Below are 14,466 nucleotides of genomic sequence, written 5' to 3' on the forward strand. Positions count from 1 at the left end.
AGCACGAGCTCGACAAGATATATATTCTGGTCGAAATTTGAAAGAAAATTCTCAGAATAGCTCTGAAGCTAGTAGCGGATTCATATTTAGAAATTATATCAGCATGTTTGCATATGAAATGAGCACACGAGTGCAGCTGAATAAAGAGGGTGAAGAATTCCTATTGGATTCGATGAAGGATACATCTGAAAAACTTGATTTGATTGTTTATGGGAAGAGAAAGACATACAAGTCTACACAGGGTGGTAGTGTATAACTAAAAGATTCTCTAAAGCGTAGGCCTAAAGGCATATTCAATGCTAGGCTAAAAAGCCACTGGGAAAAGAAGCCAAAGAGTATGATTTTATTTTTTGACTAATTTAATTTATTGCCTATTGTGACATATTGTTATTAATTTTTTTAACTGGGAAACCACCAGTGAAGAAAAACACAACAAAAATTGCTACTCCTTCAAGCATGCTCGAATGCTTAACGGAGGATTTCATAAATTTTGCACACTCCAAGCAACCATCAGCGCAGTAGTGTAATTTCACAAGCATGCTCGAATGCTTCATTGAGAACTTCATAAACTTTGTACAGTCTAGTCAGCCATCTGCTAAGCAGTGCAATTTCACAAGCATGCCCGAATGGTTCACCAATGACTTCATATCACAAGCATGCCCGTCTAGTCAGGCATCAGTACTGCAGTTCACAAGCATGCCCGACTGCATGATCGATGATTTTATAGCCTGGGAACCGTCCAGTCAGCCATCAGTAAAGCGAGCAAAGCATTCTAATTTCACAAGCATATCCAAACTCTTCACTCAGGAACATATAAATGGTGTACATTAAAAAAAGCCATCAGCAATGTACCTGAAGTTGATGTTGGATATCATTAAATCAGAAAATTCTATGTAATAAGAATATTTGTATTATTATCTTTAGAGATATTTATTTTAATATGTATTGTTTGCGTCCTGGTTGCATATTTTAATGCGTATTGTATATTAGTCTCATTCAGAAAATTTTTATAATAATTTTTAATGCGAATTGACATGAAGATGCGATATACAAATATACATTTAACATTTTTCTAAAAAAAACAACATTATAGATTACAAGTAGTTCCTGCGTATTTAAAGCTTACTTACTGTGTATTGTAGCACAAGGGTGTACACATATAATATGTCTCATTAAATATTCCACATTGTCAGTAGCTGGTAGATCAGTGGGGCGTTTTGCTCAAATCCAGAAAAATAAAGAAATTTGAAGATATTCAGGTTCTTCAATTTTTCTTCAATTTCAAGAGGAATTATCTTAGAAAAAGTATCACAGATTATTCTAAATGTGGAAACATAGTAGCGATAGAATATAGGACGGACGTAAATCTGCATAAATTAAGAAACTAAAATTAATTTAGAGAAGCAGATGATACGCATTAAGTACGCATATAAAATGCAATATATACGCATAGAATACGCATATTATACGCATTTCATATGCTTGAAATATGCAAAGTATATGCATTATATGCGCATACGGTACGCAAAGAATATGAAAAATATCAGCAGAAATCAATAATTATTTACGCTAAACATTTTTCTTTATTGGAAGTTTATTTTTATGATTTAAAGATCCAAAGTATTTATTATAAAATGTTAGGGTTTGTCTTCAACATATACACTGAAAATAAGCAAAATATACGCAGAATATACACATTATATACAAAGAAAATACGCAGAAAGAACTTAAATGGTGAGATAAATATAATTTTTTATCGTTTTCGTAATTATTTTATTTTTTATTTTGATTTCTTCCGCAAATACGCATTGAATATCATAGAAATACGTAGAACATTTTATGTCAAAGTAAGCAATAACGTATCTTTTTCTTTGCAGGTGAATCCTTCCCCTCCTCCATTTGAGCAGAAGATATTGCTGGATATTTTTTAGAAGATTTTTTTGCAGGAACCTCAGGAGAGAACTGGAGCGAATGGCCGAAATGTGAAAATGTTAAAATTTTCTACCTTTTTCATATTTTTACTGTTAAATTTGATGGGCGGGCGGGTGTCTCGTCATCTGCAGTAAACAGGTCGGGTCTTAACTTTCCACGTAAGCACAACAAGCGTAATGTTTTTATTGGCAACCGAACACAGCTCGGTGACCGGATTCCACACAGAATAATTTCTCGTATGATAGAGATGAATCAAGCTATCAACTAGGGGCAAAAAGGCTTTTTAGGGGGGCAAAATTGATTTTTTAGGAGGGGCAAAAAGGATATTTTACTCTCCTATTAGTTTTTTTTTTTTTTGGGGGGGGTACATTCTCTCCTTTTTTTTTTTTTTTTTTTTTTTTTGAGGGGGTTACATGGGGTTCTGCCCCTGAAGCCAACATATAAATGTTGTACCAAAGCTCATTAATATTCATCAAGATTGTTTACCCTGGTGTATATTTATAGGTTTTCACGTAGTGTTAAGTATACTAACCTATATGGTATGTACCCTCATGCATATCTTGATCCTATATAATAGCCTTGTTATGTGAACTTGTGGATCACCCAGTGGATGTGCACCTAGCAGTGTCGATATAACTATCTTAATCTAGATTGTAGTACCACTTCTTCATAGAGATACAACAATAGTATAATTAACCAATATATGAGGATATACTAACTCAAAATACCCAACATTGCAGTACCTCTATACGGTTATGAGGGTCAGGTGGGATAAGAATGACAAGGTATTGACTTATGGTAACAAAACATATAAACGTTGGGTATAAACAAGTGACATATCGAGTTGATATAGGCATGTTGATAAGCCTATAATGATCTATAACAGCAAGGTATCGTGGCTAGTTGGGGTTACTACATAAGGTTGTTTATTATATGACTATTTAGACAGGCTTATACCAGATATATATCCACGTTGGGTGATTTAATATGTATAGCCTATATCACAAGTATATTACATCACTCATGACGGTACATTCTCACCAACTAGCTCTAAATACCAAATAATTTTATCCTACAAACCAATATAGGTCATATCAATATGTCTAATATTTTTGTTATATAACCCCTATGTGGGCTAATCGCAAGTGCTGGGTTATGATTAGCCTGTAATGAACCTATTGATATATTATATAAATCATTAAAAGTCTAAATCTTTGCATTGCATATTACTTTCTCAGACTCTTTACGGGCAACTTTGTATATTTCTCAATTTTCAAAAAATTTACATTTAAAACAATTTTTATAACAAAGATTCTTATTTTTTATCTTTTATTGCATATTTTGATTTCACCACTAACTATTTTAACTATTAAAATCTTTTCCTTTTTCATACTCCAAGTACATCCTTTGCAATATTCTTAATATTACAAGCTACTATTTCTCACATAACATCAGCTTCCTCATGCACCTACAAAATTTTAAGATGAATCTTACTCTTAAATGTATTTTTTGCTAGAGTTCTTTAAATGCCACCATTTAATCATAGAACAATAATATACTATATTTTTCATATTTTTTCCATTCAACTTAATGTCCAAAACTAATAAGCGATGTAAGGTACACAGACTTTCACTCGAAATAATTTTACAATTTTTGTGATCTAAACGATATATTATTCTTCTAAGAAAATAATTAATATGAGTTCTGCTATGTCCATTCTTATGAGTGATGAGATGCCCATCTTTTTTTCTTAAATAAGATATTAGCAATAACAAAATCATAAGCTAGATCTAAAGCAAATATAATCTTACCATCTTCTTTAGTCGCTCCAAATCCATACCCACCATGAATGCTTTTAAAATCCACTACCTCTACCAACATATCTATTTAAATCTCTCTCCAATAAAAACTCTTTCTTCAAGAGGTATATTTGTGTATTAATTCTTTTAAGTCATTCCAAAAATATAATTTTACATATATTTTTAGGTATATCAGCTAATTCCTAAAATCAAAGTATAACTTGTGATTTCTCGTAACAATGCCACTACCAAAAAATAAAACTTTCCCAGCATAAATTTCAACCTTTCCCGGCGGTTTTACCCGCCACAAATTATTTTACAGCAGTTTTATGACCGCTGGATGTCTGCCGTGATTACAATACGCTGCAAAGACATTTCGTAGCGGTTTCAAGACCGGTGAGGTAGTGTTGTGGAATGCTGAATATCGCAGCGGTTCTAACCGCTATAAGCTTCCAGAAGTGCAGCAGGTATAACCGCTTCTAATTATTAAAAAAATGATCTACAGAATTGTGGCGGTTTTACCCGCTACTAAACTACAGTATTGTGGCGGGTATAATTGCCACAAAATCCCAGAATTTTTTTGTTAAAAAATGAATGTTACAGACCAAACACGCATAAAATTTTAGCAGGTTTTGCAGACCAATTAAACAAACAGAATATATTAAGCTCCATTGAAAAATGAAAAAAAAAATCCTGAGAAATAAGGGAACATTAGAGGTGCACCACTCTACACATTTATTTTACTAGACATACTACCTAAAATTGTAAATGTCTAGCAACAAAAGTTGCATGTAGAGGATTCCATCCACAGGCCATCCATATTGCTCATGGCACTAAACCCACTCCCACTTGAAACCAAACATTATAGGTGCACAACTCTAGAAAGCTCATCGGCTACTCATTCATAATCAAACTCATCAAATAGCATAAAAAACAAGGACATCAGAGCTGCTAAATCACCATTATTATACTAACAAATTTGCTAACAAACAACATAAAAAATTGCTATTAACTCTCATCAAAATGATGAACTGTAGGGAGAACAATGATGTCTCTCATCTATGTCTTTTCTTATATCATCAGATAGAACAAAGATGTATCACAAGCAAATATACATATGATTAACACAACTCCATGGCATTTTCATAAAAAAACTAGCATGAGCTCAAAGACATGTGAACATTTGTTATCCACGAGTTTATAATGCAGTGCATCATCGGACCACCAATTCCTCACTTCACTACTAAAATCATTATAAAAGAAGCTAAAAATCACATAAAATTCATGCTCACATCAATCTACTCATACTCACTTAACTTTGCTTGAGATCGCCAGCAATGGAAGTCTCAAAGAAACTTTTTTTCATAATGGTTATGGTAGCTTTTCTCTGCATCAACGATAGTCCAAGCTCCTCTGGTAATATTTTACTCTCAAAGTTTATTGATATTTGATATACTAATTAATTGTTGATGCTACAAACATCAGAGCAAGAGGAGTTTAGGTATAAAAGAGGAGCTTGGAATGGACCTGAGCATTGGGGAGATATCATTAAGGATTGGAACACATGTAAAACTGGGCGAGTGTAGTCACCAGTAGCTATAGATGATAAAAATATAATAGTAGCTCGCCAACCTGAGGATCTCCAATGGAGTTACCATCCTGAAAATGCTACGATGATGATGTGGGTCTCCGAAAGGATTCTGCTCATGTGGTTCGAATGCAAAGGGTACAACCACACTATCCCGTAGGACAAAATGGTCGTAGAACTTTACACTCGATGCAAGCAGGCCGATGGAAGAGCAGATGGAGTTATGTATACGATTAGCCATGGAGGATAGCGGCTTTCACCTACCAACCTCGATGGATAATAATATACATAACCCAAAACTTCACGAGATTTCCCCCATTCGATACATAAGCTCGAATGGGGTTTATTTGATTGTGGGGATCAGTTTTCTACGGGCGCAAGCCCCCGTAGTTAATTACATCCTAAGCCTTGACTTAGGAAAACTCTCGATTAAGGACGACGTATTATCTACTTCTTGATTTGGTGCACAAAAAGAGTTCCTAAGTTGTATTCCAAAGAGTCTCTTCTATTTATCTTTAATGATGATTATACATTTTTGAATGGATAAAGATATGATTAAAACTTTGAGTTTAAAAGATTAAAGATCGAATTACTATCCTAAGAGAAGTGAAAGACTCAAAACATAGATGAAAAGAGACACACTGAGGGGTGTACAACCTGGACTTATGCTTGCTTGGAGTGAGCTGCCAGCTAACATCTTAAACACAATCAAATGTCCTATATGTATACAAGATAGGAAGGCTCTATCCTAGAAAATCAAGGATTTGTAGTTCAAAAAGGGTTTCAATCAGTGACTCTATAATATCCAAGAGAGTATACCTAGCGCTGTATGATGCATGAAACAGATACAAAATATCCTTATGTCTACTGATGTAATGCATGCATGTAAGTGCGGTGCAATGTGAAGCAAGGTGTGTAAAGACAAATGCGTGCATGACATTCAGAGTATAGAAAAAGTAAATAAACATCCTAAGGGTACCCTCCAGGCAAGTTACCCGCACAGAAAACCATCCTAGCGATGCCCACTTTGTGTGGGAAAACAACGATGTCCAATGGCATGAGTAGGTGGCCTACTCTACAGGCCTAAATGACCTTAATGGTCTCTAGGGCTCACAGAAGGTGGGGGGTATCATACCCAAAATCAGAAAAAGGCCAAAATCTTAGCGATGCCCACTTCGTGTGGGAAAACAACGATGCCCAATGGCACAAATAGGTGGCCTACTCTACAGGCCTAAATGACCCTAATGGTCTCTATGGCTCACAGAAAGGGGCAAGCTTTGACCTATAGGGTCAAAGCTTCGTTAGTGAACTAACTAAGGCTGGCTACCTAAACATACTAGAATACCTATTAACAGGAAGTGTGTGATGTGAAGTAGTTCCGATATATAATTAGGAGTTTATTAGTTGCAGAAATTATACCTGAATGTATGTGGCGCTGCCACTTAATTGCTTATAAGCAAGTGATGTCGCTCAATCCTTGATCATTAAGCTCCGATGTACCTCGCAAATAAGATAACATAAAAAATATATATATAAGCGTAGATGCCATTCAGAAAAGAAATACAAGTAAATAAAAATATAACTAACAGAAAATTTAAGAATTGCATTTATAAAATATGTACATGTAGTAGACACTGAACAACAAAAGAAAGACATTGGCCTAACCTAAAGCTAGTAGTCGTGTCCTAGCAAACCAATCTAAGTTTATGTAGGTTGTGTAGTTTTGAATGGGTCATATGTAGGGAAGTTTAATTATAGTTGCTTTCATTTGATTTGTTAAAGGGCAAAAGAGAGATTTTAGTTTAAGTTTAAATATTAGTATTTTAGGATTGATTTTAGAGATTTTATTTTAGGATTTGATTGAATTATTTAATGGTTATAAATTAGAAAGAAAGATGAATTAGGTGGTTTATTATCAATTAATGGTTAAATTAGTTAAGTTTGCTATTAACCAGTTCGTGGCGTTGTGCCACCAGGCTCGAGGAACCAGGCCTCCTAGGACACTTAGCCCCACAGCCCGGAGTAGTCCATCCTAAAAACCAAGTTGATATAGTTGTATTAAGAGGTTTGTTGATTAGTTTTAAAAGATTAGCTTAGGGTTTGATTAAGACTTAGGTAAGTTAGTAGATTCGGGTTTTAGAAGACTTTTAGCTTAGTGAGTTTTAATTTAGGTTCACTACCCTAATTTAATCTATATCTTTTAAATCTTAGGTTAGTTAGAGATTGATTAAGAAATTAGTTAAGGTTGATTTAAAAGATTGGTTAAAGTTCATTTAAGTTCATGTTTTAGGTTAATTAGAGATTGATTAATAAATCAATGAGATTTGGTTTAAATTGTATGTTTTAAGTTTGCATTTTAGTGATTAAGTGTTTAGTATATTTTAAGTTGGATTAAGATTAATTTGTTGGTTAATTATTAATAGATTAAGAAGGTACTAAACCTAGGAAAACGTGTCACTAAGTTTAAGTTTTGATGTCTCTACCCTATAAGGAGCATGCACCCTAAGTCTATGTTATCTAAGACCCTGTCCTTAATTTTTGTCATTAGATGTCACTAGTGTTATAGGGGATAAAAGGAAATGTTTTTTTCTAACCCTTAGAACTTTCGTACATGTGTCACTATGTTTAGGGATTTATGTATAAAAGTGTGATAATAAATGGAAATACAAGAAGTAAGAAGAAAGATGACTAAATGCAATAAAGAGAAAACATAAATAAAAGGAATGTAGGTATTGCTGTTGTTGGACACATTTTTTGAAACCAAGTGTGCCCCTAAAATAGCCTCCTCCCTAATTCGATATGATACGAATAAGGAGGAATGGCATTTACAATGTCCTTTACTGTCCCCACAATCCAAATAAAGCACTTGATATACACCCAACTTGACTACACATACTATTTCTCACATAAGACTCAAAACTAGCAAAGGGAAAGCAGCTCCCCAAATCTGAAATCCAAAATAAGCTTTCTTTTGTTCCACGTTCATTCAAAACTTCCACATTCATACAAAACTCACTCCTAGAAACAAACACAAAAAAGGAAAAAAAAACAACTCGTATACGAAATATCACTTCGTTCCAAAAAGATATAAAGAACTCTCCCACGTGAAACTATTTATAAAATTTTTGATCCCAAAACAACTTATGAAAAACTTCTAAATCAAACGACACATAAAATACCTACACAAACAATCCATCAAAACTCGTTCTGACACAAAACAATCGAGTGCTCTTGTACTTGGCGTGGGGTAAAACCATTAAAACTCTCCAATAAGAAAATTTCATAAGACTATTCGTTACAAAATATTCATGAAATTTTTCAATAACAAAAGCATCATGAAATTATCTAATAATAGGACAAGTCACAAAGTCTTCTAATGAGAAGAAGTATAGAAAAAAAAAACATGACTTTTCACATAAAGCTCAAAGAGAAAGAGAAGAATCAATATTTAAAATAAGCACAAAGGTATCCCAAGTCTATCAACTCTTGATGACAAAGCATGCTTCCAACGATATTATTTGCATAACTAAGAAATTCATGGTTGCCTTTCAACAAAAATTCACTTTCACGCTGTATGCCATAAAATAAAATCTAAGAAAACTTGCAAATGTGTAAATCGGAGAACAAAGAAAATCTACAATAATTCATGCATTAAGATACTTTTCCAATGAGATAAGGCTCATATTCTCACAACAACAATTCCTGCCAAGGACTAATGCCAACATTATGCCTACACCGGCGATGACAAAGATATAAATCTCAGAATCACTTAATACTTTCTCCAAATCCCATCAACAAAGCCATTGAATTATAGAAATATATATCAAATTCTCCCCAAACAACCTTAGCTCAAAGAGGCCAAACATGCACTTGAAGTTCATAGATTAAATTTTGAACATATACTAAATCATCCCACATATTTCCGCATACCCATCTTGATAGAACACACATGTTTGAGGGCAAAAGCCAAAGTTATATTTCTCTAAGTTGATAAACCATGAATGTATATAGAAGAAAAATATAAATCTTTATGCCCATTCATTTTTTTTCTTTGAGATGATCACATTCCCAATCAATAGTAACTCATATGAATAGGAGACAAAATAAGCTTATGAAAATAGCCCTCAACGAGCATTAACACATACACCTTGCATGCATGTTTTGCCCAAAGAATAATATCACCTCTATAATTTCTTGTATTCTATACATGAGTTCTAAACTACACAGAATAATACAACCCATCCATAAACGTAATCTTCCACAAAATTTTCTTTACTAAGAACATAGCTTTAAACCATATAAACTTTACCATATAATACATTCATGCTTTACAAACCTACCTAGTTTGATCTCCCAAGTGAGATATTTACGAAATAGAGAGAGCTTCATTTACAAGATGGCAAGGAATCATCTACAGCAGAGAAGGATAAATCCTTCTCACATAACATCGAGTGAACAAGCTCATTATCAAATTTTGTTAAAAAAAAGTCTCTAATTAACCCATTGAGAAAAGTCACCATAAGAATAAGCTCACTACAAAAAGCCTCAATGCAAGACAATATTTATAATTTTCATTTAGGATATTTCATCAAACACTTGGTTTGCGATGGTTATGGAATCACACAAAACAAACACCATGAAAGCCATTATTTATACACCTATTTGATGGAAGCCATTCAAGCAATATATAAAAGAACCTTCACAATCTACGACATCATATGGCTTGATCTTCATAATCAACAGCTTATAAAATAGTTGGTGTTTTATCCAAACGAAATCCATAGGGAATTTACCATAGAAGCCAAATAAACAATGACTTCATCCTTCCTCACAAGGGCTAAAACATTACTTGAGAATCAAGTACCATGATGAAGTTAGATAACAGGAGATGATGTCAGAGGCATCACCAAGTCTATTGTGACAAAAATTGAAGTCATTCCCACGAGTTTAAATATCAACCGCTCAAAACCTTTCGAAACAAAGTTTCAAAAATAAATGAAATCTTACTAAGGCATTTAATCGAGCAAGTGATATGCTATGTTGGCAAGGTTGTGCAAAACAAATTAGCATGAAGAGTTCAATTCACACCTACTTGATCTAAACTTGCATAGATAATCCACATAAAACCATCAATGATCATTGTAATAAATAACTCAACCACATGTACACACATCTGCTCGTGCAAAGAGCAGAGTCCGACAAGCTCTCAGTCGGTCGTGTACTAGTCCTGGAGTTAGAGAGTCGGAGCCATAGGCGAAGCCAAGAGCGAGAGGTAGAGGAAGATCCTGTCCGTGTGAATATGAGGCCACAGTACCAGAGATTCGGCGCTGAGTTCGGCTACAGTGAGACTCGTCGAGGCCGAGTCGGTCGAAGGAGTAGTAAGGCTTCGGGTCTGGGCCGATCACGAGCAGAGGAGGAGAAGAGGAGTCTGCGAGTAGGAGAGAAAATGAGAGAGGGAGAGGGGCGAACCCGTGCCTTGGCTTCTCTGGGATCCCCCCAACTAGAGGGAGGCGGGGCGTGAATGAGAGCATCAGAGCTTTTTTTTTGTCTCTTCCGAACCGAGAGAGAGCCAGCCGTCAGATGGAGGCTTCGGCCTCAATTAGGGCACCAAGGGAGAGAGGGTAGATCGGAACCGTCCGATCAAATTCTTGATCCAACGGTGGGATTTCAATTGGCTTGGAGAGTCAATCAAATTTTGATTAGGACTTAGCCGCACCCAAGGGACTGAAATCAAGTTCAAATTGAGTATGGTTTTGTTTGATCCGGGTCAACTCGAGCTAGCCTCGACTCGACCAAAATTAATTCACTAAAATAAGAAAAAATAAATCAAACTCAAATTAATGTCGATTCGAATTGAATCGGGCTCAACAAGGCTCGATCAACACGATCAAACACACTCGATGACAAATCGGGACAAAAACAAGGTCAACAGATGAATCATGGGTTCATGGCACAAGCAAATATACATATGATTAACACAACTCCATGGCATTTTCATAAAAAAAAAAACTAGCATGAGCTCAAAGACATATGAACATTTGTTATCCACGAGTTTATAATGCAATGCATCATCGAACCACCAATTCCTCACTTCACAACTACACAGCTTTGAATTATCAAGACATGAAGACAAATGTTGAACTTTTATAAGATATATCCAAAAATGACAATAGTTTAATAAACAAACTCAAATAAGGGATAACTAGCTTTGAATAACAATCTCAGTTGCAACCAAACAGCTTCCAAGTCAAACTAACAAGGTAATTTCATGTGCAAGCGGTCATAACAACATCAGTTCAAAAATACATGAAATATCCAGTACATTTCATACTACTCAAAACATCAAAATAAAAACTACAAAACATCAAAATAAAAACTACAGCTTATCAGCAGAAGCAACATAAGTTTGCATAAGACTATCATGCATTGGATGAATCTTCATTGCCATCCTGAAAATAAAATGAAATTAATGAGATATTAATAATCAAGAAATATACAATTAACTTTGTTCGCTCCAGAAAAATCATATTAAATTTAAAAAGTTGCGAACCCCGCTTTCACGAACTTATGGGTTCACTTTAATTTTTATGGAGGTAGATTGAGTTTAATATTTAACCAGATTTCTCCTGAGAGTAGTGTCAAGGTTTATTTAGATCTGAGTTCTACTTTCTATGAGCGCAAGCCCTCATAGTTAATTACCCCTCCTAACACATTACGAGAGCACTCTCGATTAAGGATGAAATATGCTTAGCTTTGTACAAGAAGTGTGTGAATGTGCAACAAAGATTTAAATTTAGTTATGGAGGGATGAAGGTACACCCGATCAAGATCCCATGGTTCCATCATCCCGGGCATACCGTGGATTCAATCTATGCTCTCGTGACATTCAAGCAGCAGTGCTCTGAATGAAAATGTTTTAATCAAAGTCAATTGAATTATATTTAAGTACAATAAAAGTGTTATGGCTTGTCAAATAAACAATAGCAATGTTGATTCTCATCATTTCTCATAACCAAGAAAGATTGATCTAACAAATTCATTTCTATCATAATTGTTACTGAGTGATTCTTTTGAAGTCGCTGGTGCTTCTTTATTAGTTGGGTCTTGAATTTAAATTAAGATCCAGTCGGTAGTGGGAGTTGACTAAATCAATCATTTGATCATTTATAAGTCAACAAATTGCCTCCCAACGAGTTGGTTGCGTATTTTGGCGCAATGAATTCGTTGCAACATTCTTTGAATAGTCTGATTTATCTATTTCTTTATCTTTTCTCAGGTTATGGCTTTCAATTGGATCAGGCCTCGCTCAATGCCTGATATAGAGCCTACTGAGGAGCACATTTGGATGGAGATTGATAGATGTGATTTCACACATTCTGCTTCTATTAGAGATAGATTGTCATGGCATCAGGAGATGCTGATGGATAGAGATGCATATGCGGGGTTATTCATTCGATCACCTCGATTTCCTGTTTTTGATTCAGAACTTCCTGTAGGGTATGATCCTACAGACTGGGTGATTACCCTCAGACTTCGCCACAGCGATGGTGGTTCTTTAGGCTGAATTGTTGAAGGCTTGAGTTATGGAACTCAGTATGTACTACAGCCTGCTGCAGATCTTGTAGAGCATACTGGTACCATCAGATTACTTAGTTACAGCCTATCTCGTCATGAGATAAGAGAGCAGCAGTATGATTCAGTGTTTGGGAGTCCTTTTAGGATGTTAAAGGGTTATATTTCTTGGGCCCGCCATGTATTGAGAGCACACATGAGGTGCTCAAGCGAGCAGGGGTTTATAGAGCCATATACGCCTCGTTGTTTGATTATAGTCGGCTTTCCTACGGCTGGCCTCATGCATTAGTTGAACACTGGGATAGTGTCACGAACACAATCTGGATCGGGCCGAATGAGATGACAATAACTCTCTGGGATCTATAGTTAGTTTCTGGTCTACCTATTTTAGGAACCCCCTATGAGGAGTACATTCCTCTGGACTATGATTTATTCAGTCGTCAGCCAGCAGGTGATTTAAGGCGAGGGGAGTTTATGTACTTGGAGGGTCTTCACCAGTGTTTAGCCCACTATTGTCGCCTTCAGAGACAGAGAGGTCATCGCCGTGGAGCTATTGTTTCTTTGGATGTCTGGATTGAGAGTTTTTTGGTCCAGGAGGCATATGTACTATTGGTTGCTCAACCCCATGACCCATTCGGTATGGGTATTCAGTCTCCTGGGTTGTCTTCAGTTGGGACTTTTGAGCCAGAGTCATTAGATGAGACACGGCCCATTTTTGCTAGGGGAGTTTCAGAGCAGATGTCTTTAGTGGCTTTTGTAGCCACTTGGTTGTGCAGTTTTGTCTTTCCAAGTCAAGACAGATCTTTTCGTCCCAGTACACTTTTGATGGCCAGCTTGATTGCTAATGGGAGACAAGTTTCTTTAGCCCCGGCCGTACTCGCACAGATATATTACGGTTTTGGACAGATTTCTGCCTCTTATGGGCGTCGACAGCGTATGGTTGAGGTATCATGGCATTATGTCCATGGATGGGTGCATATGCACGTAGAGGGAGCTTTTAGTTGTGCTGAGTCACCGGGCTACTATTCAGATAATTTCTTCCCCCTATTGATTCAGTTAGCCAGGGCGATCTCAGCTACATATAGGGCCTGGATCAGATTGTTTTTCTTTGCACCCTTGTACGTGGCTGGTCATTTTAGATTGGTTTACAGGTCTCTAGTTGGAGATTTACCCTCCCGAAGTTTAGGGGTTTCATTGTTAGATTCTTTGACAGAGAGGGGCAGACCTACTTTGCTTTCCAGGAGCGGCTTTGTGCCTATTGCTTCTTACTTTGTCAGCATGAGACCTGGATGGCTTTGTTATAGGAGAGATTGCTCTATAGTTTTGGAGGGGTATAACCCTAATAGAGCAGCACGACAGTTTGGCTTTGTTCAGGCCACTCCCTTGGATGGACTTCCAGCACTTCCTGGGGTGATAGATCATCGCCAATTGAGCTCTCTTTCGTTTTCAGTTTGTCTTGAGGTGGCTTCCATGACTTGGGCTTTTCTCCTTCGACTTGGGACAGGTTCTCGCTTTTGTATAGCACCCGTAGATTCTCCTAATGGTATTTCACATTTGCGTCTGGTCTGGATTCGT

Source organism: Dendrobium catenatum, unplaced genomic scaffold, assembly GCF_001605985.2.
Source record: "Dendrobium catenatum unplaced genomic scaffold, ASM160598v2 fragScaff_scaffold_334, whole genome shotgun sequence".
In the NCBI taxonomy this organism is placed as follows: Eukaryota; Viridiplantae; Streptophyta; class Magnoliopsida; order Asparagales; family Orchidaceae; genus Dendrobium; species Dendrobium catenatum.